The 25,850-nt window shown below is 55.1% G+C and overlaps 14 non-coding genes across 14 annotated transcripts; all 14 read left to right on the plus strand.

Annotated features, from left to right (window-relative positions):
- The first annotated feature begins 1,125 nt into the window (after positions 1 to 1,125).
- Positions 1,126 to 1,217, plus strand: LOC132361322 (small nucleolar RNA SNORD116). Its single transcript, XR_009501627.1, has one exon. It is a non-coding gene; the product is annotated as a small nucleolar RNA SNORD116 (small nucleolar RNA).
- Positions 1,218 to 1,606: 389 nt separating this feature from the next.
- LOC132361871 (small nucleolar RNA SNORD116) lies at positions 1,607 to 1,698 on the plus strand. Its single transcript, XR_009502136.1, has one exon. It is a non-coding gene; the product is annotated as a small nucleolar RNA SNORD116 (small nucleolar RNA).
- Positions 1,699 to 4,123: 2,425 nt separating this feature from the next.
- On the plus strand, positions 4,124 to 4,215 carry LOC132361610 (small nucleolar RNA SNORD116). Its single transcript, XR_009501885.1, has one exon. It is a non-coding gene; the product is annotated as a small nucleolar RNA SNORD116 (small nucleolar RNA).
- A 2,441-nt stretch (positions 4,216 to 6,656) lies between these two features.
- Positions 6,657 to 6,748, plus strand: LOC132361323 (small nucleolar RNA SNORD116). Its single transcript, XR_009501628.1, has one exon. It is a non-coding gene; the product is annotated as a small nucleolar RNA SNORD116 (small nucleolar RNA).
- A 389-nt stretch (positions 6,749 to 7,137) lies between these two features.
- Positions 7,138 to 7,229, plus strand: LOC132360871 (small nucleolar RNA SNORD116). Its single transcript, XR_009501191.1, has one exon. It is a non-coding gene; the product is annotated as a small nucleolar RNA SNORD116 (small nucleolar RNA).
- Positions 7,230 to 9,654: 2,425 nt separating this feature from the next.
- Positions 9,655 to 9,746, plus strand: LOC132361611 (small nucleolar RNA SNORD116). Its single transcript, XR_009501886.1, has one exon. It is a non-coding gene; the product is annotated as a small nucleolar RNA SNORD116 (small nucleolar RNA).
- A 2,441-nt stretch (positions 9,747 to 12,187) lies between these two features.
- Positions 12,188 to 12,279, plus strand: LOC132361325 (small nucleolar RNA SNORD116). The gene has a single exon (XR_009501630.1). It is a non-coding gene; the product is annotated as a small nucleolar RNA SNORD116 (small nucleolar RNA).
- Positions 12,280 to 12,668: 389 nt separating this feature from the next.
- LOC132361872 (small nucleolar RNA SNORD116) lies at positions 12,669 to 12,760 on the plus strand. Its single transcript, XR_009502137.1, has one exon. It is a non-coding gene; the product is annotated as a small nucleolar RNA SNORD116 (small nucleolar RNA).
- Positions 12,761 to 15,185: 2,425 nt separating this feature from the next.
- Positions 15,186 to 15,277, plus strand: LOC132361612 (small nucleolar RNA SNORD116). Its single transcript, XR_009501887.1, has one exon. It is a non-coding gene; the product is annotated as a small nucleolar RNA SNORD116 (small nucleolar RNA).
- A 2,441-nt stretch (positions 15,278 to 17,718) lies between these two features.
- On the plus strand, positions 17,719 to 17,810 carry LOC132361326 (small nucleolar RNA SNORD116). Its single transcript, XR_009501631.1, has one exon. It is a non-coding gene; the product is annotated as a small nucleolar RNA SNORD116 (small nucleolar RNA).
- Positions 17,811 to 18,199: 389 nt separating this feature from the next.
- LOC132360872 (small nucleolar RNA SNORD116) lies at positions 18,200 to 18,291 on the plus strand. Its single transcript, XR_009501192.1, has one exon. It is a non-coding gene; the product is annotated as a small nucleolar RNA SNORD116 (small nucleolar RNA).
- Positions 18,292 to 20,716: 2,425 nt separating this feature from the next.
- Positions 20,717 to 20,808, plus strand: LOC132361613 (small nucleolar RNA SNORD116). The gene has a single exon (XR_009501888.1). It is a non-coding gene; the product is annotated as a small nucleolar RNA SNORD116 (small nucleolar RNA).
- A 2,441-nt stretch (positions 20,809 to 23,249) lies between these two features.
- Positions 23,250 to 23,341, plus strand: LOC132361327 (small nucleolar RNA SNORD116). The gene has a single exon (XR_009501632.1). It is a non-coding gene; the product is annotated as a small nucleolar RNA SNORD116 (small nucleolar RNA).
- A 389-nt stretch (positions 23,342 to 23,730) lies between these two features.
- LOC132360873 (small nucleolar RNA SNORD116) lies at positions 23,731 to 23,822 on the plus strand. The gene has a single exon (XR_009501193.1). It is a non-coding gene; the product is annotated as a small nucleolar RNA SNORD116 (small nucleolar RNA).
- Positions 23,823 to 25,850: the final 2,028 nt, after the last annotated feature.

A 25,850-nucleotide genomic window follows, 5' to 3' on the forward strand; every position in this document is an offset into this window, starting at 1 on the left:
AAAGTCACGCCACTGATGAGGGTGAAAGTACCAGACACCACTGCAAGTTACACAATTGCTGCAAGTGTTTGCCCCGCCACGTTGGGCGTCGGAATGATTCTGATGCCATTAGCTTTGTGCGTGGGCCAAGTGTTGGTGGCCAGTCTTGGCAGCAGGCCAGGAAGTATGGCTGCAGGTGAATCTCCATTGTTCAGTCCAGGAGTTTCTCTGGTGCGTTTTGTCACTGGTCCCTACAAGCGGCTTTTGTTGGAGGTCGTCCCATTTGGCCAAGGGCCGTTCCCTTGTGGAAGATCTCAGGGACCACATTTCCCCTTGAGGGTGAATCCATTGTGTGGAAGCGTATGCGCCAGGAGTGGTTTGGTTCCCCAGAGGGCAGTGGCTTTTACGCTGAGTAATCCCAGTTCCCCTGAGGGTGTCTCAGCAGTTCAGGATGACATCCTTATGCTGTGTCGGCGGGGAGGTGGCTCAGGCAGGAACGTTCAAGGCCCATACCGGGGGGATGATGGACGGCCGTGCTCTTTGTGCTGATGCCCGTGCGCTCTGAAGGCATCTGTGCCACGATGCATTCACGTTTGGCTGTGGACACACAGACATGATGGACTGCAAATGAAATGTTGAGGGGAGATATAGCGCACATCGGTGGGCGGTATCACCCTTTGCCTCTGTGCGCCCGTTCACTTTTCTCAAACATCCCTGTGTTCTGTCACCCTGAGGCATGTGGTGGAGTGCCAGGGAACAAACACCTGCAGCAGCATTGGGCCCTCTGTATAGTCCATGATACCTGGCGAAGTGAGGAGAGTGCAGCAAGGTGAGGCAAGTCAAGGCAAAAGAGTCTCAGCGTGGTTTTGGCGTGAAGTCCTGGAGGCTCCTCGTAGGAACCTTGTGGTGGTGAGTGGAACTTCTTTGCAGAAACCTAGATGTTTGGCCACGGGGACTTGTGCACTGAGACTACACCCTCACCTTCTTGGCTCTTGCAGGGGAACCCCAGATCTGATGCCATGATCCTTAGCTCCATTTGCAGCCCCGTGGGTCGCCTCTGGCCACTCCTGACTGCTGACATGATTGAGATCGGTGGCTGCCCCGCGGTGGAGCCTGCGACTTTGAACGTGCAGCCTTTGAGCAGGTGGATTGATGATGACTCCCATAAATGCACTGCTTGGAACTCTGAACAAATGAATGGGTCTCAGGTTTCTCCGCGGTCATGTCACTGACGGGCCTGGGGGCGAAAATACAAGGCCCCAGGGCAAGTAACCCAGTTGCTGCAAGGGTTTGCCCTGCCAGTTTGGGCATTGGAATATCTCCAATGCCAATAGCTTTCTGTGTGATCCAAGGGCATCGCCTCTGGCTCGACAAGGTTCCTGGTAGAAACCTTGTGGGGGTAAACGGAACTTCTTTGAAGAAACCTAGAAATTTGGCCATGGGGACTTGTACCGCGAGACTACACCGTCACATTCTGGGCTCTTCCTGGGGCACCCGAGCTCCGATGCCCTGAGACGTGGGTGCACTTCCTGCCCCGTGGCTCGAGTCTGGCCGCTCCCTACTGCTGAGAGGATTGAGCTTGCTGACAGTCCGCGACTTTGCACGTCCAGCCTTTGAGCAGGAGCGTGGATCAGTGATGACTCCCATAAATGCATTCCTTGGAAATCTAAACAAAATGAATGAGCAATACCTACCGTCTTCTCATCCTAACTGAGGTCCAGCACGTGGCTCCCAAAGGAAAATTAGGGAGAGGTCCATGTTGCATTTGCTACTGTGGGCGTGCGCAGCAACATTGTTCAAGTGGAGGGTGGCGGGCTTCTCGTGCAGAAAGAGCCATGTGGAAAGGAGCCTGGGATGTCCATCTACGTGGGAAGGCTAAGGACAACTTGACGTCTCTGGGCACCTGAGTCTAGCCAGAACTGCTATCCCCTGCCGCGGTCAGCGTGCGGGTGCGAAAGGAAGCGTGAGCCACTGGTACTCCTCTGGCTTGCCATTGAGATCTACAGGCCACCCTCAAGCTCAGGTCGTTGCCTTGTTCCCGCAAGGAAACAGAAGTCTCTGCGCTCACGGTCAGAGAAGGAGTCCTGGCCAGGCCAGGCGTCTATGTCATGTTCAGCTTGGGAGGTGGGATATAGTTCAGGTTTGCCCTGATGGTCGGGGGAAATCAAATGGGCCACTGTCCCCGGGATTTCGGCGACGTTGATGGCGCCTCCTTGGGTTGTGTCCTGCTTGTCTGCTGTGTGTGGAGAGTTTGGAAAGTGCCTTAGGCAAATCCAGGGGACATCAAGCTACTTAGGTGAGGGGTGGATTCGTTTGGATCCTGGTGGAGAGAGCAAGGCAAGGCGAGCGGGAAATACACGGGAGAGTGTTGGCTAAGCCCACAGGCTTACTGTTGGGTGGATAGATCGGTATGGGTGGATATGTCGGTGGACATAGGGTTCCCGGAACTCTTTTGGGATATCTTCAGGAGCATTTGGAGCCCCGTGTAGGGAAGGAATACAGGTGCACATTCGTGGACCATCCCAACCTTTTCCTCTCCTTTCTCAATGTGCTTCACGGCGGGTCCTTGTTCCAGCGAATGGTGCCTTCACGGCACAGTATGGTGTCTTCTCACTGGGACCGATTTGGAGCCGTTGGGATGTTTTGTCCCTGTGTGGCCTCATTGCCCCTATGTTGAGGATGTTAAGGTGTTCCTTAGGACAGCCCAGCGTCATTGCTATACCAGGTCGGCATAGCATTCCCTGAGGTTTGGAGCTCTTCCCGGAGGTCTTTGGGCCCAACCATGCAGAAAGAAGGGAGTCGGCCGCCAAGGCAACGCTACAGGTTTAAGGGCTGGAGTGAATGTGTGCTGCAGGGGTCATTTTGTCCTGCCACCTTCTGGTGCTGCGAGCCTGTGATCTCCAGCATGCATGGCTTCAAGCCAGAGAAGCCATGCCGGTTCAAGGGTCCAGGATGTTGGGTGCGTTCTCTCATTGCACGGCTGTGGGTGACACGTTGGTTCTGGAGGACCTGGGTCTCATGGTTTCTCCAAGGTCTTGTCCTTGAAGGGGAGAATGCGAATGTGCAAGGTGCTACGATAAGTTACCCAGTTGCTACAAGTGTTTGGCCCGCCATTTTGGGCATTGGAATGGCTCCCTTGCCATTAGCTTTGGTTGCGGTCCTAGGGAAGTTCCTCTGGCTTGGCAGGAGACCAGGAAGTATGCCTGCTGGTGAGTCTCCCTTGATCAGTCCAGGGGTTCTTCAGGTGCCCTTTGTCACGGGTCCCTACGAGCCGCTTTTGATGGAGGTCGTCTTATTCAGCCAAGGGCCCTTCCCTTATGGAAGATCTCTCCCCTTGAGGGCGTGTCCACTGTGTTTAATCATAAGGGCCAAACGCGTGTTTGTTCCCATAGAGGGCACTTGCTCTTAGGCTGAGGGGGCACAGTTGTCCTGAGGGTGTCTCAGGGGATCAGGAAGACATCCTTTTGCTGTGATGGAGGGCAGATTGCTCAGGAGAGGAATTTCAGGGCCCGAGACCAGGGGGTTGTTGGTCGGTGGCACTCTTTGTCCTGATGGCCGCACGCTCTGAAGGCGCCAGTGCCACGATGCTTTCACGTTTGCCTGCGGACACACAGGCAAGATGGACAGTAAATGAAATGTTGAGGAGAGATAGAACACACAATGCTGGGTGGTATCGCCCTTTCCCTCGGTGCGCCTGTGCACCCTCCTCAAGCATGCGTGTGTTCTCTCACCCCGAGCCAGGTGGAATGCCAGGGAAGGAATGCCAGCAGCAGCCTGGGGCCATCCGTATAATCCCTGATACCCGTTGAAGTGAGGACGGTGTGGCAAGGCGAGGCCAGCCGAAGGAGTCTCAGAGGGGTGTTGGCGTGCATTCCTTGAGGATCCTGCTTTAACCCTTGTTGCGGTAAGCGACACTTCTTTGCTAAACCTAAAGGTTTGGCGATGGGAACGTGTGCACCGGGGCTACACCCTCACCTTCTGGTCTTTTCTCGGGGAACACGAGCTTTGATGCCCTGAGAACTGGCTGCATTTCCTGACCCGTGGCTCGGCTCTGGCCACTTCCGTACGCTGATATGATTCAGCTCGCTGGCCGTCCCATGGTGGAATCTGCAACTTTGCATGTCCACCGTTTGAGCATGTGCTTGGATCGATGATGACTCCCACAAATGCATTCCTTGGAAATCTGAACAAAATGAGTGAGAAATCCCTACCGTCTCCTCGTTGGAACTGAGGTCCAGCACGTGGCTCCCAAAAGGAAAGTAGGGAGAGGTTCACGTTGCATTTGCGGCCGTGGGTGTCTACAGCCACGTTGTTCAAGTTGAGGGTTGTGGTCATCTCCTGGGGAGAAGAGCCATTGGGAAAGGAGCCTGGGATGCCAATCCAGGTGGGAAGGCTTGGGACAGCGTGCCGTCTCTGGGTTCCTTGGTCTAGCCAGGACTGCTGTCCCCTGCCACGGTTCAGCATGCAGGTAGGAGAGGAAGCGTGAGCCATTGCTCGTCCTGCCACCTGCACTTGAGTTCTACAGGCTGCCCCCACCTGCTGGTCATTGCCTTGTGGCCTCAAAGAAACAGAAGTCTGTAGGCTCAGGGTCAGAACAGGATTCCAGGCCTAGGGCAGGCTTCTTTGTCATGTTCTGCTTGGGAGACCAGATGCAGTTTAGGTTTCTCCTGCTGAGGGGAGAAATCAAATGGGCCACTGTTCCTGGGAGTTTGGCCAATCTGATGGCTCCTCCTCGGGTTGTGTCCTGCTTGTGTGTGCTGTGTGAAGGGGCTGGAAAATGCCTTAGTCAAACTTGGTCACGGCAAGCTTCTTTGGTGAGGGGTGGCTCTGGCATCTTGCCGTGACACGTTGGGATCCCGGTGGAGAGAGAGTAAGGCAAGGCGAGTGAAAGAGACACGTGAGATGGCTGGCTAAGCCCACAGGTTTACTGGTGGGTGGATAGATCGACGGTGGCCATGGGGTTCCCGGAACACATTTGGGATTCCCTCAGGAGCATCTGGAGGCACGTGTAGGGAGGGAATACGGGAGCACATTTGTGGACTGTCCCGCCTCTTTCCTCTCCTTGGTCGATTTGCTTCATGGCGGGTTCTTGTGCCAGCGAATGGTTGCCTTCATGGCACAGTATGGTGTCTCCTCATGGGGGCCGATTTGGAGGCCTTGGGGTGTTTTGTCCCTGTCTGACCACGTTCCCCCTGTGTTGAAGATGTGAAGGTGTTCCTGAGGACAGCCAGGCATCGATTCTATACCCAGCCCACATAGCGTTCCCTGAGGATTGGAGCTCTACCCGGAGGTCATTGGGTGCAACCGTGCAGAAACAAGGGAGTTGGCTGCCAAGGAAAAGCTGCAGGTTTAAGGGCAGGAGAGGATGTGTGGTGTGGGTGTCATTTTTCCTGCCACCCGCTGGTGCATCGAGACTGTGGTAACCGGCGAGCCTGGCCACAGGCTACAGAAGTCATACCGGTTCAAGTGTCTAGGCTGTTGTCTGAGTTCTGTCGTTGCATGGCTGTGGGTAACAAGTTGCTTGTAGAGGACCTGGGCCTCAGGGTTTCCCCAATGTCACGCCACTGATGAGGGTGAAAGTACCAGACACCACTGCAAGTTACACAATTGCTGCAAGTGTTTGCCCCGCCACGTTGGGCGTCGGAATGATTCTGATGCCATTAGCTTTGTGCGTGGGCCAAGTGTTGGTGGCCAGTCTTGGCAGCAGGCCAGGAAGTATGGCTGCAGGTGAATCTCCATTGTTCAGTCCAGGAGTTTCTCTGGTGCGTTTTGTCACTGGTCCCTACAAGCGGCTTTTGTTGGAGGTCGTCCCATTTGGCCAAGGGCCGTTCCCTTGTGGAAGATCTCAGGGACCACATTTCCCCTTGAGGGTGAATCCATTGTGTGGAAGCGTATGCGCCAGGAGTGGTTTGGTTCCCCAGAGGGCAGTGGCTTTTACGCTGAGTAATCCCAGTTCCCCTGAGGGTGTCTCAGCAGTTCAGGATGACATCCTTATGCTGTGTCGGCGGGGAGGTGGCTCAGGCAGGAACGTTCAAGGCCCATACCGGGGGGATGATGGACGGCCGTGCTCTTTGTGCTGATGCCCGTGCGCTCTGAAGGCATCTGTGCCACGATGCATTCACGTTTGGCTGTGGACACACAGATATGATGGACTGCAAATGAAATGCTGAGGGGAGATATAGCACACATCGGTGGGCGGTATCACCCTTTGCCTCTGTGCGCCCGTTCACTTTTCTCAAACATCCCTGTGTTCTGTCACCCTGAGGCATGTGGTGGAGTGCCAGGGAACAAACACCTGCAGCAGCATTGGGCCCTCTGTATAGTCCATGATACCTGGCGAAGTGAGGAGAGTGCGGCAAGGTGAGGCAAGTCAAGGCAAAAGAGTCTCAGAGTGGTTTTGGCGTGAAGTCCTTGAGGCTCCTCGTAGGAACCTTGTGGTGGTGAGTGGAACTTCTTTGCAGAAACCTAGATGTTTGGCCACGGGGACTTGTGCACTGAGACTACACCCTCACCTTCTTGGCTCTTGCAGGGGAACCCCAGATCTGATGCCATGATCCTTAGCTCCATTTGCAGCCCCGTGGGTCGCCTCTGGCCACTCCTGACTGCTGACATGATTGAGATCGGTGGCTGCCCCGCCCTGGAGCCTGTGACTTTAAACGTGCAGCCTTTGAGCAGGTGGATTGATGATGACTCCCATAAATGCACTGCTTGGAACTCTGAACAAATGAATGGGTCTCAGGTTTCTCCGCGGTCATGTCACTGACGGGCCTGGGGGCGAAAATACAAGGCGCCAGGGCAAGTAACCCAGTTGCTGCAAGGGTTTGCCCTGCCAGTTTGGGCATTGGAATATCTCCAATGCCAATAGCTTTCTGTGTGATCCAAGGGCATCGCCTCTGGCTCGACAAGGTTCCTGGTAGAAACCTTGTGGGGGTAAACGGAACTTCTTTGAAGAAACCTAGAAGTTTGGCCACGGGGACTTGTGCCGCGAGACTACACCGTCACATTCTGGGCTCTTCCTGGGGCACCCGAGCTCTGATGCCCTGAGACGTGGGTGCACTTCCTGCCCCGTGGCTCGAGTCTGGCTGCTCCCTACTGCTGAGAGGATTGAGCTTGCTGACAGTCCGCGACTTTGCACGTCCAGCCTTTGAGCAGGAGCGTGGATCAGTGAGGACTCCCATAAATGCATTCCTTGGAAATCTAAACAAAATGAATGAGCAATACCTACCGTCTTCTCATCCTAACTGAGGTCCAGCACGTGGCTCCCAAAGGAAAATTAGGGAGAGGTCCATGTTGCATTTGCTACTGTGGGCGTGCGCAGCAACATTGTTCAAGTTGAGGGTGGCGGGCTTCTCGTGCAGAAAGAGCCATGTGGAAAGGAGCCTGGGATGTCCATCTACGTGGGAAGGCTAAGGACAACTTGACGTCTCTGGGCACCTGAGTCTAGCCAGAACTGCTATCCCCTGCCGCGGTCAGCGTGCGGGTGCGAAAGGAAGCGTGAGCCACTGGTACTCCTCTGGCTTGCCATTGAGATCTACAGGCCACCCTCAAGCTCAGGTCGTTGCCTTGTTCCCGCAAGGAAACAGAAGTCTCTGCGCTCACGGTCAGAGAAGGAGTCCTGGCCAGGCCAGGCGTCTATGTCATGTTCAGCTTGGGAGGTGGGATATAGTTCAGGTTTGCCCTGATGGTCGGGGGAAATCAAATGGGCCACTGTCCCCGGGATTTCGGCGACGTTGATGGCGCCTCCTTGGGTTGTGTCCTGCTTGTCTGCTGTGTGTGGAGAGTTTGGAAAGTGCCTTAGGCAAATCCAGGGGACATCAAGCTACTTAGGTGAGGGGTGGATTCGTTTGGATCCTGGTGGAGAGAGCAAGGCAAGGCGAGCGGGAAATACACGGGAGAGTGTTGGCTAAGCCCACAGGCTTACTGTTGGGTGGATAGATCGGTATGGGTGGATATGTCGGTGGACATAGGGTTCCCGGAACTCTTTTGGGATATCTTCAGGAGCATTTGGAGCCCCGTGTAGGGAAGGAATACAGGTGCACATTCGTGGACCATCCCAACCTTTTCCTCTCCTTTCTCAATGTGCTTCACGGCGGGTCCTTGTTCCAGCGAATGGTGCCTTCACGGCACAGTATGGTGTCTTCTCACTGGGACCGATTTGGAGCCGTTGGGATGTTTTGTCCCTGTGTGGCCTCATTGCCCCTATGTTGAGGATGTTAAGGTGTTCCTTAGGACAGCCCAGCGTCATTGCTATACCAGGTCGGCATAGCATTCCCTGAGGTTTGGAGCTCTTCCCGGAGGTCTTTGGGCCCAACCATGCAGAAAGAAGGGAGTCGGCCGCCAAGGCAACGCTACAGGTTTAAGGGCTGGAGTGAATGTGTGCTGCAGGGGTCATTTTGTCCTGCCACCTTCTGGTGCTGCGAGCCTGTGATCTCCAGCATGCATGGCTTCAAGCCAGAGAAGCCATGCCGGTTCAAGGGTCCAGGATGTTGGGTGCGTTCTCTCATTGCACGGCTGTGGGTGACACGTTGGTTCTGGAGGACCTGGGTCTCATGGTTTCTCCAAGGTCTTGTCCTTGAAGGGGAGAATGCGAATGTGCAAGGTGCTATGATAAGTTACCCAGTTGCTGCAAGTGTTTGGCCCACCATTTTGGGCATTGGAATGGCTCCCTTGCCATTAGCTTTGGTTGCGGTCCTAGGGAAGTTCCTCTGGCTTGGCAGGAGACCAGGAAGTATGCCTGCTGGTGAGTCTCCCTTGATCAGTCCAGGGGTTCTTCAGGTGCCCTTTGTCACGGGTCCCTACGAGCCGCTTTTGATGGAGGTCGTCTTATTCAGCCAAGGGCCCTTCCCTTATGGAAGATCTCTCCCCTTGAGGGCGTGTCCACTGTGTTTAATCATAAGGGCCAAACGCGTGTTTGTTCCCATAGAGGGCACTTGCTCTTAGGCTGAGGGGGCACAGTTGTCCTGAGGGTGTCTCAGGGGATCAGGAAGACATCCTTTTGCTGTGACGGAGGGCAGATTGCTCAGGAGAGGAATTTCAGGGCCCGAGACCAGGGGGTTGTTGGTCGGTGGCACTCTTTGTCCTGATGGCCGCACGCTCTGAAGGCGCCAGTGCCACGATGCTTTCACGTTTGCCTGCGGACACACAGGCAAGATGGACAGTAAATGAAATGTTGAGGAGAGATAGAACACACAATGCTGGGTGGTATCGCCCTTTCCCTCGGTGCGCCTGTGCACCCTCCTCAAGCATGCGTGTGTTCTCTCACCCAGAGCCAGGTGGAATGCCAGGGAAGGAATGCCAGCAGCAGCCTGGGGCCATCCGTATAATCCCTGATACCCGTTGAAGTGAGGACGGTGTGGCAAGGCGAGGCCAGCCGAAGGAGTCTCAGAGGGGTGTTGGCGTGCATTCCATGAGGATCCTGCTTTAACCCTTGTTGCGGTAAGCGACACTTCTTTGCTAAACCTAAAGGTTTGGCGATGGGAACGTGTGCACCGGGGCTACACCCTCACCTTCTGGTCTTTTCTCGGGGAACACGAGCTTTGATGCCCTGAGAACTGGCTGCATTTCCTGACCCGTGGCTCGGCTCTGGCCACTTCCGTACGCTGATATGATTCAGCTCGCTGGCCGTCCCATGGTGGAATCTGCAACTTTGCATGTCCACCGTTTGAGCATGTGCTTGGATCGATGATGACTCCCACAAATGCATTCCTTGGAAATCTGAACAAAATGAGTGAGAAATCCCTACCGTCTCCTCGTTGGAACTGAGGTCCAGCACGTGGCTCCCAAAAGGAAAGTAGGGAGAGGTTCACGTTGCATTTGCGGCCGTGGGTGTCTACAGCCACGTTGTTCAAGTTGAGGGTTGTGGTCATCTCCTGGGGAGAAGAGCCATTGGGAAAGGAGCCTGGGATGCCAATCCAGGTGGGAAGGCTTGGGACAGCGTGCCGTCTCTGGGTTCCTTGGTCTAGCCAGGACTGCTGTCCCCTGCCACGGTTCAGCATGCAGGTAGGAGAGGAAGCGTGAGCCATTGCTCGTCCTGCCACCTGCACTTGAGTTCTACAGGCTGCCCCCACCTGCTGGTCATTGCCTTGTGGCCTCAAAGAAACAGAAGTCTGTAGGCTCAGGGTCAGAACAGGATTCCAGGCCTAGGGCAGGCTTCTTTGTCATGTTCTGCTTGGGAGACCAGATGCAGTTTAGGTTTCTCCTGCTGAGGGGAGAAATCAAATGGGCCACTGTTCCTGGGAGTTTGGCCAATCTGATGGCTCCTCCTCGGGTTGTGTCCTGCTTGTGTGTGCTGTGTGAAGGGGCTGGAAAATGCCTTAGTCAAACTTGGTCACGGCAAGCTTCTTTGGTGAGGGGTGGCTCTGGCATCTTGCCGTGACACGTTGGGATCCCGGTGGAGAGAGAGTAAGGCAAGGCGAGTGAAAGAGACACGTGAGATGGCTGGCTAAGCCCACAGGTTTACTGGTGGGTGGATAGATCGACGGTGGCCATGGGGTTCCCGGAACACATTTGGGATTCCCTCAGGAGCATCTGGAGGCACGTGTAGGGAGGGAATACGGGAGCACATTTGTGGACTGTCCCGCCTCTTTCCTCTCCCTGGTCGATTTGCTTCATGGCGGGTTCTTGTGCCAGCGAATGGTTGCCTTCATGGCACAGTATGGTGTCTCCTCATGCGGGCCGATTTGGAGGCCTTGGGGTGTTTTGTCCCTGTCTGACCACGTTCCCCCTGTGTTGAAGATGTGAAGGTGTTCCTGAGGACAGCCAGGCATCGATTCTATACCCAGCCCACATAGCGTTCCCTGAGGATTGGAGCTCTACCCGGAGGTCATTGGGTGCAACCGTGCAGAAACAAGGGAGTTGGCTGCCAAGGAAAAGCTGCAGGTTTAAGGGCAGGAGAGGATGTGTGGTGTGGGTGTCATTTTTCCTGCCACCCGCTGGTGCGTCGAGACTGTGGTAACCGGCGAGCCTGGCCACAGGCTACAGAAGTCATACCGGTTCAAGTGTCTAGGCTGTTGTCTGAGTTCTGTCGTTGCATGGCTGTGGGTAACAAGTTGCTTGTAGAGGACCTGGGCCTCAGGGTTTCCCCAAAGTCACGCCACTGATGAGGGTGAAAGTACCAGACACCACTGCAAGTTACACAATTGCTGCAAGTGTTTGCCCCGCCACGTTGGGCGTCGGAATGATTCTGATGCCATTAGCTTTGTGCGTGGGCCAAGTGTTGGTGGCCAGTCTTGGCAGCAGGCCAGGAAGTATGGCTGCAGGTGAATCTCCATTGTTCAGTCCAGGAGTTTCTCTGGTGCGTTTTGTCACTGGTCCCTACAAGCGGCTTTTGTTGGAGGTCGTCCCATTTGGCCAAGGGCCGTTCCCTTGTGGAAGATCTCAGGGACCACATTTCCCCTTGAGGGTGAATCCATTGTGTGGAAGCGTATGCGCCAGGAGTGGTTTGGTTCCCCAGAGGGCAGTGGCTTTTACGCTGAGTAATCCCAGTTCCCCTGAGGGTGTCTCAGCAGTTCAGGATGACATCCTTATGCTGCGTCGGTGGGGAGGTGGCTCAGGCAGGAACGTTCAAGGCCCATACCGGGGGGATGATGGACGGCCGTGCTCTTTGTGCTGATGCCCGTGCGCTCTGAAGGCATCTGTGCCACGATGCATTCACGTTTGGCTGTGGACACACAGACATGATGGACTGCAAATGAAATGTTGAGGGGAGATATAGCGCACATCGGTGGGCGGTATCACCCTTTGCCTCTGTGCGCCCGTTCACTTTTCTCAAACATCCCTGTGTTCTGTCACCCTGAGGCATGTGGTGGAGTGCCAGGGAACAAACACCTGCAGCAGCATTGGGCCCTCTGTATAGTCCATGATACCTGGCGAAGTGAGGAGAGTGCGGCAAGGTGAGGCAAGTCAAGGCAAAAGAGTCTCAGAGTGGTTTTGGCGTGAAGTCCTTGAGGCTCCTCGTAGGAACCTTGTGGTGGTGAGTGGAACTTCTTTGCAGAAACCTAGATGTTTGGCCACGGGGACTTGTGCACTGAGACTACACCCTCACCTTCTTGGCTCTTGCAGGGGAACCCCAGATCTGATGCCATGATCCTTAGCTCCATTTGCAGCCCCGTGGGTCGCCTCTGGCCACTCCTGACTGCTGACATGATTGAGATCGGTGGCTGCCCCGCGGTGGAGCCTGCGACTTTGAACGTGCAGCCTTTGAGCAGGTGGATTGATGATGACTCCCATAAATGCACTGCTTGGAACTCTGAACAAATGAATGGGTCTCAGGTTTCTCCGCGGTCATGTCACTGACGGGCCTGGGGGCGAAAATACAAGGCCCCAGGGCAAGTAACCCAGTTGCTGCAAGGGTTTGCCCTGCCAGTTTGGGCATTGGAATATCTCCAATGCCAATAGCTTTCTGTGTGATCCAAGGGCATCGCCTCTGGCTCGACAAGGTTCCTGGTAGAAACCTTGTGGGGGTAAATGGAACTTCTTTGAAGAAACCTAGAAATTTGGCCATGGGGACTTGTACCGCGAGACTACACCGTCACATTCTGGGCTCTTCCTGGGGCACCCGAGCTCCGATGCCCTGAGACGTGGGTGCACTTCCTGCCCCGTGGCTCGAGTCTGGCCGCTCCCTACTGCTGAGAGGATTGAGCTTGCTGACAGTCCGCGACTTTGCACGTCCAGCCTTTGAGCAGGAGCATGGATCAGTGATGACTCCCATAAATGCATTCCTTGGAAATCTAAACAAAATGAATGAGCAATACCTACCGTCTTCTCATCCTAACTGAGGTCCAGCACGTGGCTCCCAAAGGAAAATTAGGGAGAGGTCCATGTTGCATTTGCTACTGTGGGCATGCGCAGCAACATTGTTCAAGTTGAGGGTGGCGGGCTTCTCGTGCAGAAAGAGCCATGTGGAAAGGAGCCTGGGATGTCCATCTACGTGGGAAGGCTAAGGACAACTTGACGTCTCTGGGCACCTGAGTCTAGCCAGAACTGCTATCCCCTGCCGCGGTCAGCGTGCGGGTGCGAAAGGAAGCGTGAGCCACTGGTACTCCTCTGGCTTGCCATTGAGATCTACAGGCCACCCTCAAGCTCAGGTCGTTGCCTTGTTCCCGCAAGGAAACAGAAGTCTCTGCGCTCACGGTCAGAGAAGGAGTCCTGGCCAGGCCAGGCGTCTATGTCATGTTCAGCTTGGGAGGTGGGATATAGTTCAGGTTTGCCCTGATGGTCGGGGGAAATCAAATGGGCCACTGTCCCCGGGATTTCGGCGACGTTGATGGCGCCTCCTTGGGTTGTGTCCTGCTTGTCTGCTGTGTGTGGAGAGTTTGGAAAGTGCCTTAGGCAAATCCAGGGGACATCAAGCTACTTAGGTGAGGGGTGGATTCGTTTGGATCCTGGTGGAGAGAGCAAGGCAAGGCGAGCGGGAAATACACGGGAGAGTGTTGGCTAAGCCCACAGGCTTACTGTTGGGTGGATAGATCGGTATGGGTGGATATGTCGGTGGACATAGGGTTCCCGGAACTCTTTTGGGATATCTTCAGGAGCATTTGGAGCCCCGTGTAGGGAAGGAATACAGGTGCACATTCGTGGACCATCCCAACCTTTTCCTCTCCTTTCTCAATGTGCTTCACGGCGGGTCCTTGTTCCAGCGAATGGTGCCTTCACGGCACAGTATGGTGTCTTCTCACTGGGACCGATTTGGAGCCGTTGGGATGTTTTGTCCCTGTGTGGCCTCATTGCCCCTATGTTGAGGATGTTAAGGTGTTCCTTAGGACAGCCCAGCGTCATTGCTATACCAGGTCGGCATAGCATTCCCTGAGGTTTGGAGCTCTTCCCGGAGGTCTTTGGGCCCAACCATGCAGAAAGAAGGGAGTCGGCCGCCAAGGCAACGCTACAGGTTTAAGGGCTGGAGTGAATGTGTGCTGCAGGGGTCATTTTGTCCTGCCACCTTCTGGTGCTGCGAGCCTGTGATCTCCAGCATGCATGGCTTCAAGCCAGAGAAGCCATGCCGGTTCAAGGGTCCAGGATGTTGGGTGCATTCTCTCATTGCACGGCTGTGGGTGACACGTTGGTTCTGGAGGACCTGGGTCTCATGGTTTCTCCAAGGTCTTGTCCTTGAAGGGGAGAATGCGAATGTGCAAGGTGCTACGATAAGTTACCCAGTTGCTACAAGTGTTTGGCCCGCCATTTTGGGCATTGGAATGGCTCCCTTGCCATTAGCTTTGGTTGCGGTCCTAGGGAAGTTCCTCTGGCTTGGCAGGAGACCAGGAAGTATGCCTGCTGGTGAGTCTCCCTTGATCAGTCCAGGGGTTCTTCAGGTGCCCTTTGTCACGGGTCCCTACGAGCCGCTTTTGATGGAGGTCGTCTTATTCAGCCAAGGGCCCTTCCCTTATGGAAGATCTCTCCCCTTGAGGGCGTGTCCACTGTGTTTAATCATAAGGGCCAAACGCGTGTTTGTTCCCATAGAGGGCACTTGCTCTTAGGCTGAGGGGGCACAGTTGTCCTGAGGGTGTCTCAGGGGATCAGGAAGACATCCTTTTGCTGTGATGGAGGGCAGATTGCTCAGGAGAGGAATTTCAGGGCCCGAGACCAGGGGGTTGTTGGTCGGTGGCACTCTTTGTCCTGATGGCCGCACGCTCTGAAGGCGCCAGTGCCACGATGCTTTCACGTTTGCCTGCGGACACACAGGCAAGATGGACAGTAAATGAAATGTTGAGGAGAGATAGAACACACAATGCTGGGTGGTATCGCCCTTTCCCTCGGTGCGCCTGTGCACCCTCCTCAAGCATGCGTGTGTTCTCTCACCCAGAGCCAGGTGGAATGCCAGGGAAGGAATGCCAGCAGCAGCCTGGGGCCATCCGTATAATCCCTGATACCCGTTGAAGTGAGGACGGTGTGGCAAGGCGAGGCCAGCCGAAGGAGTCTCAGAGGGGTGTTGGCGTGCATTCCTTGAGGATCCTGCTTTAACCCTTGTTGCGGTAAGCGACACTTCTTTGCTAAACCTAAAGGTTTGGCGATGGGAACGTGTGCACCGGGGCTACACCCTCACCTTCTGGTCTTTTCTCGGGGAACACGAGCTTTGATGCCCTGAGAACTGGCTGCATTTCCTGACCCGTGGCTCGGCTCTGGCCACTTCCGTACGCTGATATGATTCAGCTCGCTGGCCGTCCCATGGTGGAATCTGCAACTTTGCATGTCCACCGTTTGAGCATGTGCTTGGATCGATGATGACTCCCACAAATGCATTCCTTGGAAATCTGAACAAAATGAGTGAGAAATCCCTACCGTCTCCTCGTTGGAACTGAGGTCCAGCACGTGGCTCCCAAAAGGAAAGTAGGGAGAGGTTCACGTTGCATTTGCGGCCGTGGGTGTCTACAGCCACGTTGTTCAAGTTGAGGGTTGTGGTCATCTCCTGGGGAGAAGAGCCATTGGGAAAGGAGCCTGGGATGCCAATCCAGGTGGGAAGGCTTGGGACAGCGTGCCGTCTCTGGGTTCCTTGGTCTAGCCAGGACTGCTGTCCCCTGCCACGGTTCAGCATGCAGGTAGGAGAGGAAGCGTGAGCCATTGCTCGTCCTGCCACCTGCACTTGAGTTCTACAGGCTGCCCCCACCTGCTGGTCATTGCCTTGTGGCCTCAAAGAAACAGAAGTCTGTAGGCTCAGGGTCAGAACAGGATTCCAGGCCTAGGGCAGGCTTCTTTGTCATGTTCTGCTTGGGAGACCAGATGCAGTTTAGGTTTCTCCTGCTGAGGGGAGAAATCAAATGGGCCACTGTTCCTGGGAGTTTGGCCAATCTGATGGCTCCTCCTCGGGTTGTGTCCTGCTTGTGTGTGCTGTGTGAAGGGGCTGGAAAATGCCTTAGTCAAACTTGGTCACGGCAAGCTTCTTTGGTGAGGGGTGGCTCTGGCATCTTGCCGTGACACGTTGGGATCCCGGTGGAGAGAGAGTAAGGCAAGGCGAGTGAAAGAGACACGTGAGATGGCTGGCTAAGCCCACAGGTTTACTGGTGGGTGGATAGATCGACGGTGGCCATGGGGTTCCCGGAACACATTTGGGATTCCCTCAGGAGCATCTGGAGGCACGTGTAGGGAGGGAATACGGGAGCACATTTGTGGACTGTCCCGCCTCTTTCCTCTCCTTGGTCGATTTGCTTCATGGCGGGTTCTTGTGCCAGCGAATGGTTGCCTTCATGGCACAGTATGGTGTCTCCTCATGGGGGCCGATTTGGAGGCCTTGGGGTGTTTTGTCCCTGTCTGACCACGTTCCCCCTGTGTTGAAGATGTGAAGGTGTTCCTGAGGACAGCCAGGCATCGATTCTATACCCAGCCCACATAGCGTTCCCTGAGGATTGGAGCTCTACCCGGAGGTCATTGGGTGCAACCGTGCAGAAACAAGGGAGTTGGCTGCCAAGGAAAAGCTGCAGGTTTAAGGGCAGGAGAGGATGTGTGGTGTGGGTGTCATTTTTCCTGCCACCCGCTGGTGCATCGAGACTGTGGTAACCGGCGAGCCTGGCCACAGGCTACAGAAGTCATACCGGTTCAAGTGTCTAGGCTGTTGTCTGAGTTCTGTCGTTGCATGGCTGTGGGTAACAAGTTGCTTGTAGAGGACCTGGGCCTCAGGGTTTCCCCAATGTCACGCCACTGATGAGGGTGAAAGTACCAGACACCACTGCAAGTTACACAATTGCTGCAAGTGTTTGCCCCGCCGCGTTGGGCGTCGGAATGATTCTGATGCCATTAGCTTTGTGCGTGGGCCAAGTGTTGGTGGCCAGTCTTGGCAGCAGGCCAGGAAGTATGGCTGCAGGTGAATCTCCATTGTTCAGTCCAGGAGTTTCTCTGGTGCGTTTTGTCACTGGTCCCTACAAGCGGCTTTTGTTGGAGGTCGTCCCATTTGGCCAAGGGCCGTTCCCTTGTGGAAGATCTCAGGGACCACATTTCCCCTTGAGGGTGAATCCATTGTGTGGAAGCGTATGCGCCAGGAGTGGTTTGGTTCCCCAGAGGGCAGTGGCTTTTACGCTGAGTAATCCCAGTTCCCCTGAGGGTGTCTCAGCAGTTCAGGATGACATCCTTATGCTGTGTCGGCGGGGAGGTGGCTCAGGCAGGAACGTTCAAGGCCCATACCGGGGGGATGATGGACGGCCGTGCTCTTTGTGCTGATGCCCGTGCGCTCTGAAGGCATCTGTGCCACGATGCATTCACGTTTGGCTGTGGACACACAGACATGATGGACTGCAAATGAAATGCTGAGGGGAGATATAGCACACATCGGTGGGCGGTATCACCCTTTGCCTCTGTGCGCCCGTTCACTTTTCTCAAACATCCCTGTGTTCTGTCACCCTGAGGCATGTGGTGGAGTGCCAGGGAACAAACACCTGCAGCAGCATTGGGCCCTCTGTATAGTCCATGATACCTGGCGAAGTGAGGAGAGTGCGGCAAGGTGAGGCAAGTCAAGGCAAAAGAGTCTCAGAGTGGTTTTGGCGTGAAGTCCTTGAGGCTCCTCGTAGGAACCTTGTGGTGGTGAGTGGAACTTCTTTGCAGAAACCTAGATGTTTGGCCACGGGGACTTGTGCACTGAGACTACACCCTCACCTTCTTGGCTCTTGCAGGGGAACCCCAGATCTGATGCCATGATCCTTAGCTCCATTTGCAGCCCCGTGGGTCGCCTCTGGCCACTCCTGACTGCTGACATGATTGAGATCGGTGGCTGCCCCGCCCTGGAGCCTGTGACTTTAAACGTGCAGCCTTTGAGCAGGTGGATTGATGATGACTCCCATAAATGCACTGCTTGGAACTCTGAACAAATGAATGGGTCTCAGGTTTCTCCGCGGTCATGTCACTGACGGGCCTGGGGGCGAAAATACAAGGCGCCAGGGCAAGTAACCCAGTTGCTGCAAGGGTTTGCCCTGCCAGTTTGGGCATTGGAATATCTCCAATGCCAATAGCTTTCTGTGTGATCCAAGGGCATCGCCTCTGGCTCGACAAGGTTCCTGGTAGAAACCTTGTGGGGGTAAACGGAACTTCTTTGAAGAAACCTAGAAGTTTGGCCACGGGGACTTGTGCCGCGAGACTACACCGTCACATTCTGGGCTCTTCCTGGGGCACACGAGCTCTGATGCCCTGAGACGTGGGTGCACTTCCTGCCCCGTGGCTCGAGTCTGGCCGCTCCCTACTGCTGAGAGGATTGAGCTTGCTGACAGTCCGCGACTTTGCACGTCCAGCCTTTGAGCAGGAGCGTGGATCAGTGAGGACTCCCATAAATGCATTCCTTGGAAATCTAAACAAAATGAATGAGCAATACCTACCGTCTTCTCATCCTAACTGAGGTCCAGCACGTGGCTCCCAAAGGAAAATTAGGGAGAGGTCCATGTTGCATTTGCTACTGTGGGCGTGCGCAGCAACATTGTTCAAGTTGAGGGTGGCGGGCTTCTCGTGCAGAAAGAGCCATGTGGAAAGGAGCCTGGGATGTCCATCTACGTGGGAAGGCTAAGAACAACTTGACGTCTCTGGGCACCTGAGTCTAGCCAGAACTGCTATCCCCTGCCGCGGTCAGCGTGCGGGTGCGAAAGGAAGCGTGAGCCACTGGTACTCCTCTGGCTTGCCATTGAGATCTACAGGCCACCCTCAAGCTCAGGTCGTTGCCTTGTTCCCGCAAGGAAACAGAAGTCTCTGCGCTCACGGTCAGAGAAGGAGTCCTGGCCAGGCCAGGCGTCTATGTCATGTTCAGCTTGGGAGGTGGGATATAGTTCAGGTTTGCCCTGATGGTCGGGGGAAATCAAATGGGCCACTGTCCCCGGGATTTCGGCGACGTTGATGGCGCCTCCTTGGGTTGTGTCCTGCTTGTCTGCTGTGTGTGGAGAGTTTGGAAAGTGCCTTAGGCAAATCCAGGGGACATCAAGCTACTTAGGTGAGGGGTGGATTCGTTTGGATCCTGGTGGAGAGAGCAAGGCAAGGCGAGCGGGAAATACACGGGAGAGTGTTGGCTAAGCCCACAGGCTTACTGTTGGGTGGATAGATCGGTATGGGTGGATATGTCGGTGGACATAGGGTTCCCGGAACTCTTTTGGGATATCTTCAGGAGCATTTGGAGCCCCGTGTAGGGAAGGAATACAGGTGCACATTCGTGGACCATCCCAACCTTTTCCTCTCCTTTCTCAATGTGCTTCACGGCGGGTCCTTGTTCCAGCGAATGGTGCCTTCACGGCACAGTATGGTGTCTTCTCACTGGGACCGATTTGGAGCCGTTGGGATGTTTTGTCCCTGTGTGGCCTCATTGCCCCTATGTTGAGGATGTTAAGGTGTTCCTTAGGACAGCCCAGCGTCATTGCTATACCAGGTCGGCATAGCATTCCCTGAGGTTTGGAGCTCTTCCCGGAGGTCTTTGGGCCCAACCATGCAGAAAGAAGGGAGTCGGCCGCCAAGGCAACGCTACAGGTTTAAGGGCTGGAGTGAATGTGTGCTGCAGGGGGCATTTTGTCCTGCCACCTTCTGGTGCTGCGAGCCTGTGATCTCCAGCATGCATGGCTTCAAGCCAGAGAAGCCATGCCGGTTCAAGGGTCCAGGATGTTGGGTGCGTTCTCTCATTGCACGGCTGTGGGTGACACGTTGGTTCTGGAGGACCTGGGTCTCATGGTTTCTCCAAGGTCTTGTCCTTGAAGGGGAGAATGCGAATGTGCAAGGTGCTATGATAAGTTACCCAGTTGCTGCAAGTGTTTGGCCCGCCATTTTGGGCATTGGAATGGCTCCCTTGCCATTAGCTTTGGTTGCGGTCCTAGGGAAGTTCCTCTGGCTTGGCAGGAGACCAGGAAGTATGCCTGCTGGTGAGTCTCCCTTGATCAGTCCAGGGGTTCTTCAGGTGCCCTTTGTCACGGGTCCCTACGAGCCGCTTTTGATGGAGGTCGTCTTATTCAGCCAAGGGCCCTTCCCTTATGGAAGATCTCTCCCCTTGAGGGCGTGTCCACTGTGTTTAATCATAAGGGCCAAACGCGTGTTTGTTCCCATAGAGGGCACTTGCTCTTAGGCTGAGGGGGCACAGTTGTCCTGAGGGTGTCTCAGGGGATCAGGAAGACATCCTTTTGCTGTGACGGAGGGCAGATTGCTCAGGAGAGGAATTTCAGGGCCCGAGACCAGGGGGTTGTTGGTCGGTGGCACTCTTTGTCCTGATGGCCTCACGCTCTGAAGGCGCCAGTGCCACGATGCTTTCACGTTTGCCTGCGGACACACAGGCAAGATGGACAGTAAATGAAATGTTGAGGAGAGATAGAACACACAATGCTGGGTGGTATCGCCCTTTCCCTCGGTGCGCCTGTGCACCCTCCTCAAGCATGCGTGTGTTCTCTCACCCAGAGCCAGGTGGAATGCCAGGGAAGGAATGCCAGCAGCAGCCTGGGGCCATCCGTATAATCCCTGATACCCGTTGAAGTGAGGACGGTGTGGCAAGGCGAGGCCAGCCGAAGGAGTCTCAGAGGGGTGTTGGCGTGCATTCCATGAGGATCCTGCTTTAACCCTTGTTGCGGTAAGCGACACTTCTTTGCTAAACCTAAAGGTTTGGCGATGGGAACGTGTGCACCGGGGCTACACCCTCACCTTCTGGTCTTTTCTCGGGGAACACGAGCTTTGATGCCCTGAGAACTGGCTGCATTTCCTGACCCGTGGCTCGGCTCTGGCCACTTCCGTACGCTGATATGATTCAGCTCGCTGGCCGTCCCATGGTGGAATCTGCAACTTTGCATGTCCACCGTTTGAGCATGTGCTTGGATCGATGATGACTCCCACAAATGCATTCCTTGGAAATCTGAACAAAATGAGTGAGAAATCCCTACCGTCTCCTCGTTGGAACTGAGGTCCAGCACGTGGCTCCCAAAAGGAAAGTAGGGAGAGGTTCACGTTGCATTTGCGGCCGTGGGTGTCTACAGCCACGTTGTTCAAGTTGAGGGTTGTGGTCATCTCCTGGGGAGAAGAGCCATTGGGAAAGGAGCCTGGGATGCCAATCCAGGTGGGAAGGCTTGGGACAGCGTGCCGTCTCTGGGTTCCTTGGTCTAGCCAGGACTGCTGTCCCCTGCCACGGTTCAGCATGCAGGTAGGAGAGGAAGCGTGAGCCATTGCTCGTCCTGCCACCTGCACTTGAGTTCTACAGGCTGCCCCCACCTGCTGGTCATTGCCTTGTGGCCTCAAAGAAACAGAAGTCTGTAGGCTCAGGGTCAGAACAGGATTCCAGGCCTAGGGCAGGCTTCTTTGTCATGTTCTGCTTGGGAGACCAGATGCAGTTTAGGTTTCTCCTGCTGAGGGGAGAAATCAAATGGGCCACTGTTCCTGGGAGTTTGGCCAATCTGATGGCTCCTCCTCGGGTTGTGTCCTGCTTGTGTGTGCTGTGTGAAGGGGCTGGAAAATGCCTTAGTCAAACTTGGTCACGGCAAGCTTCTTTGGTGAGGGGTGGCTCTGGCATCTTGCCGTGACACGTTGGGATCCCGGTGGAGAGAGAGTAAGGCAAGGCGAGTGAAAGAGACACGTGAGATGGCTGGCTAAGCCCACAGGTTTACTGGTGGGTGGATAGATCGACGGTGGCCATGGGGTTCCCGGAACACATTTGGGATTCCCTCAGGAGCATCTGGAGGCACGTGTAGGGAGGGAATACGGGAGCACATTTGTGGACTGTCCCGCCTCTTTCCTCTCCCTGGTCGATTTGCTTCATGGCGGGTTCTTGTGCCAGCGAATGGTTGCCTTCATGGCACAGTATGGTGTCTCCTCATGCGGGCCGATTTGGAGGCCTTGGGGTGTTTTGTCCCTGTCTGACCACGTTCCCCCTGTGTTGAAGATGTGAAGGTGTTCCTGAGGACAGCCAGGCATCGATTCTATACCCAGCCCACATAGCGTTCCCTGAGGATTGGAGCTCTACCCGGAGGTCATTGGGTGCAACCGTGCAGAAACAAGGGAGTTGGCTGCCAAGGAAAAGCTGCAGGTTTAAGGGCAGGAGAGGATGTGTGCTGTGGGTGTCATTTTTCCTGCCACCCGCTGGTGCGTCGAGACTGTGGTAACCGGCGAGCCTGGCCACAGGCTACAGAAGTCATACCGGTTCAAGTGTCTAGGCTGTTGTCTGAGTTCTGTCGTTGCATGGCTGTGGGTAACAAGCTGCTTGTAGAGGACCTGGGCCTCAGGGTTTCCCCAAAGTCACGCCACTGATGAGGGTGAAAGTACCAGACACCACTGCAAGTTACACAATTGCTGCAAGTGTTTGCCCCGCCACATTGGGCGTCGGAATGATTCTGATGCCATTAGCTTTGTGCGTGGGCCAAGTGTTGGTGGCCGGTCTTGGCAGCAGGCCAGGAAGTATGGCTGCAGGTGAATCTCCATTGTTCAGTCCAGGAGTTTCTCTGGTGCGTTTTGTCACTGGTCCCTACAAGCGGCTTTTGTTGGAGGTCGTCCCATTTGGCCAAGGGCCGTTCCCTTGTGGAAGATCTCAGGGACCACATTTCCCCTTGAGGGTGAATCCATTGTGTGGAAGCGTATGCGCCAGGAGTGGTTTGGTTCCCCAGAGGGCAGTGGCTTTTACGCTGAGTAATCCCAGTTCCCCTGAGGGTGTCTCAGCAGTTCAGGATGACATCCTTATGCTGTGTCGGCGGGGAGGTGGCTCAGGCAGGAACGTTCAAGGCCCATACCGGGGGGATGATGGACGGCCGTGCTCTTTGTGCTGATGCCCGTGCGCTCTGAAGGCATCTGTGCCACGATGCATTCACGTTTGGCTGTGGACACACAGATATGATGGACTGCAAATGAAATGCTGAGGGGAGATATAGCACACATCGGTGGGCGGTATCACCCTTTGCCTCTGTGCGCCCGTTCACTTTTCTCAAACATCCCTGTGTTCTGTCACCCTGAGGCATGTGGTGGAGTGCCAGGGAACAAACACCTGCAGCAGCATTGGGCCCTCTGTATAGTCCATGATACCTGGCGAAGTGAGGAGAGTGCGGCAAGGTGAGGCAAGTCAAGGCAAAAGAGTCTCAGAGTGGTTTTGGCGTGAAGTCCTTGAGGCTCCTCGTAGGAACCTTGTGGTGGTGAGTGGAACTTCTTTGCAGAAACCTAGATGTTTGGCCACGGGGACTTGTGCACTGAGACTACACCCTCACCTTCTTGGCTCTTGCAGGGGAACCCCAGATCTGATGCCATGATCCTTAGCTCCATTTGCAGCCCCGTGGGTCGCCTCTGGCCACTCCTGACTGCTGACATGATTGAGATCGGTGGCTGCCCCGCCCTGGAGCCTGTGACTTTAAACGTGCAGCCTTTGAGCAGGTGGATTGATGATGACTCCCATAAATGCACTGCTTGGAACTCTGAACAAATGAATGGGTCTCAGGTTTCTCCGCGGTCATGTCACTGACGGGCCTGGGGGCGAAAATACAAGGCGCCAGGGCAAGTAACCCAGTTGCTGCAAGGGTTTGCCCTGCCAGTTTGGGCATTGGAATATCTCCAATGCCAATAGCTTTCTGTGTGATCCAAGGGCATCGCCTCTGGCTCGACAAGGTTCCTGGTAGAAACCTTGTGGGGGTAAACGGAACTTCTTTGAAGAAACCTAGAAGTTTGGCCACGGGGACTTGTGCCGCGAGACTACACCGTCACATTCTGGGCTCTTCCTGGGGCACCCGAGCTCTGATGCCCTGAGACGTGGGTGCACTTCCTGCCCCGTGGCTCGAGTCTGGCCGCTCCCTACTGCTGAGAGGATTGAGCTTGCTGACAGTCCGCGACTTTGCACGTCCAGCCTTTGAGCAGGAGCGTGGATCAGTGAGGACTCCCATAAATGCATTCCTTGGAAATCTAAACAAAATGAATGAGCAATACCTACCGTCTTCTCATCCTAACTGAGGTCCAGCACGTGGCTCCCAAAGGAAAATTAGGGAGAGGTCCATGTTGCATTTGCTACTGTGGGCGTGCGCAGCAACATTGTTCAAGTGGAGGGTGGCGGGCTTCTCGTGCAGAAAGAGCCATGTGGAAAGGAGCCTGGGATGTCCATCTACGTGGGAAGGCTAAGGACAACTTGACGTCTCTGGGCACCTGAGTCTAGCCAGAACTGCTATCCCCTGCCGCGGTCAGCGTGCGGGTGCGAAAGGAAGCGTGAGCCACTGGTACTCCTCTGGCTTGCCATTGAGATCTACAGGCCACCCTCAAGCTCAGGTCGTTGCCTTGTTCCCGCAAGGAAACAGAAGTCTCTGCGCTCACGGTCAGAGAAGGAGTCCTGGCCAGGCCAGGCGTCTATGTCATGTTCAGCTTGGGAGGTGGGATATAGTTCAGGTTTGCCCTGATGGTCGGGGGAAATCAAATGGGCCACTGTCCCCGGGATTTCGGCGACGTTGATGGCGCCTCCTTGGGTTGTGTCCTGCTTGTCTGCTGTGTGTGGAGAGTTTGGAAAGTGCCTTAGGCAAATCCAGGGGACATCAAGCTACTTAGGTGAGGGGTGGATTCGTTTGGATCCTGGTGGAGAGAGCAAGGCAAGGCGAGCGGGAAATACACGGGAGAGTGTTGGCTAAGCCCACAGGCTTACTGTTGGGTGGATAGATCGGTATGGGTGGATATGTCGGTGGACATAGGGTTCCCGGAACTCTTTTGGGATATCTTCAGGAGCATTTGGAGCCCCGTGTAGGGAAGGAATACAGGTGCACATTCGTGGACCATCCCAACCTTTTCCTCTCCTTTCTCAATGTGCTTCACGGCGGGTCCTTGTTCCAGCGAATGGTGCCTTCACGGCACAGTATGGTGTCTTCTCACTGGGACCGATTTGGAGCCGTTGGGATGTTTTGTCCCTGTGTGGCCTCATTGCCCCTATGTTGAGGATGTTAAGGTGTTCCTTAGGACAGCCCAGCGTCATTGCTATACCAGGTCGGCATAGCATTCCCTGAGGTTTGGAGCTCTTCCCGGAGGTCTTTGGGCCCAACCATGCAGAAAGAAGGGAGTCGGCCGCCAAGGCAACGCTACAGGTTTAAGGGCTGGAGTGAATGTGTGCTGCAGGGGGCATTTTGTCCTGCCACCTTCTGGTGCTGCGAGCCTGTGATCTCCAGCATGCATGGCTTCAAGCCAGAGAACCCATGCCGGTTCAAGGGTCCAGGATGTTGGGTGCGTTCTCTCATTGCACGGCTGTGGGTGACACGTTGGTTCTGGAGGACCTGGGTCTCATGGTTTCTCCAAGGTCTTGTCCTTGAAGGGGAGAATGCGAATGTGCAAGGTGCTATGATAAGTTACCCAGTTGCTGCAAGTGTTTGGCCCGCCATTTTGGGCATTGGAATGGCTCCCTTGCCATTAGCTTTGGTTGCGGTCCTAGGGAAGTTCCTCTGGCTTGGCAGGAGACCAGGAAGTATGCCTGCTGGTGAGTCTCCCTTGATCAGTCCAGGGGTTCTTCAGGTGCCCTTTGTCACGGGTCCCTACGAGCCGCTTTTGATGGAGGTCGTCTTATTCAGCCAAGGGCCCTTCCCTTATGGAAGATCTCTCCCCTTGAGGGCGTGTCCACTGTGTTTAATCATAAGGGCCAAACGCGTGTTTGTTCCCATAGAGGGCACTTGCTCTTAGGCTGAGGGGGCACAGTTGTCCTGAGGGTGTCTCAGGGGATCAGGAAGACATCCTTTTGCTGTGACGGAGGGCAGATTGTTCAGGAGAGGAATTTCAGGGCCCGAGACCAGGGGGTTGTTGGTCGGTGGCACTCTTTGTCCTGATGGCCTCACGCTCTGAAGGCGCCAGTGCCACGATGCTTTCACGTTTGCCTGCGGACACACAGGCAAGATGGACAGTAAATGAAATGTTGAGGAGAGATAGAACACACAATGCTGGGTGGTATCGCCCTTTCCCTCGGTGCGCCTGTGCACCCTCCTCAAGCATGCGTGTGTTCTCTCACCCAGAGCCAGGTGGAA

This window comes from Balaenoptera ricei, chromosome 2 (genome assembly GCF_028023285.1).
Source record: "Balaenoptera ricei isolate mBalRic1 chromosome 2, mBalRic1.hap2, whole genome shotgun sequence".
NCBI classification, from domain to species: Eukaryota; Metazoa; Chordata; class Mammalia; order Artiodactyla; family Balaenopteridae; genus Balaenoptera; species Balaenoptera ricei.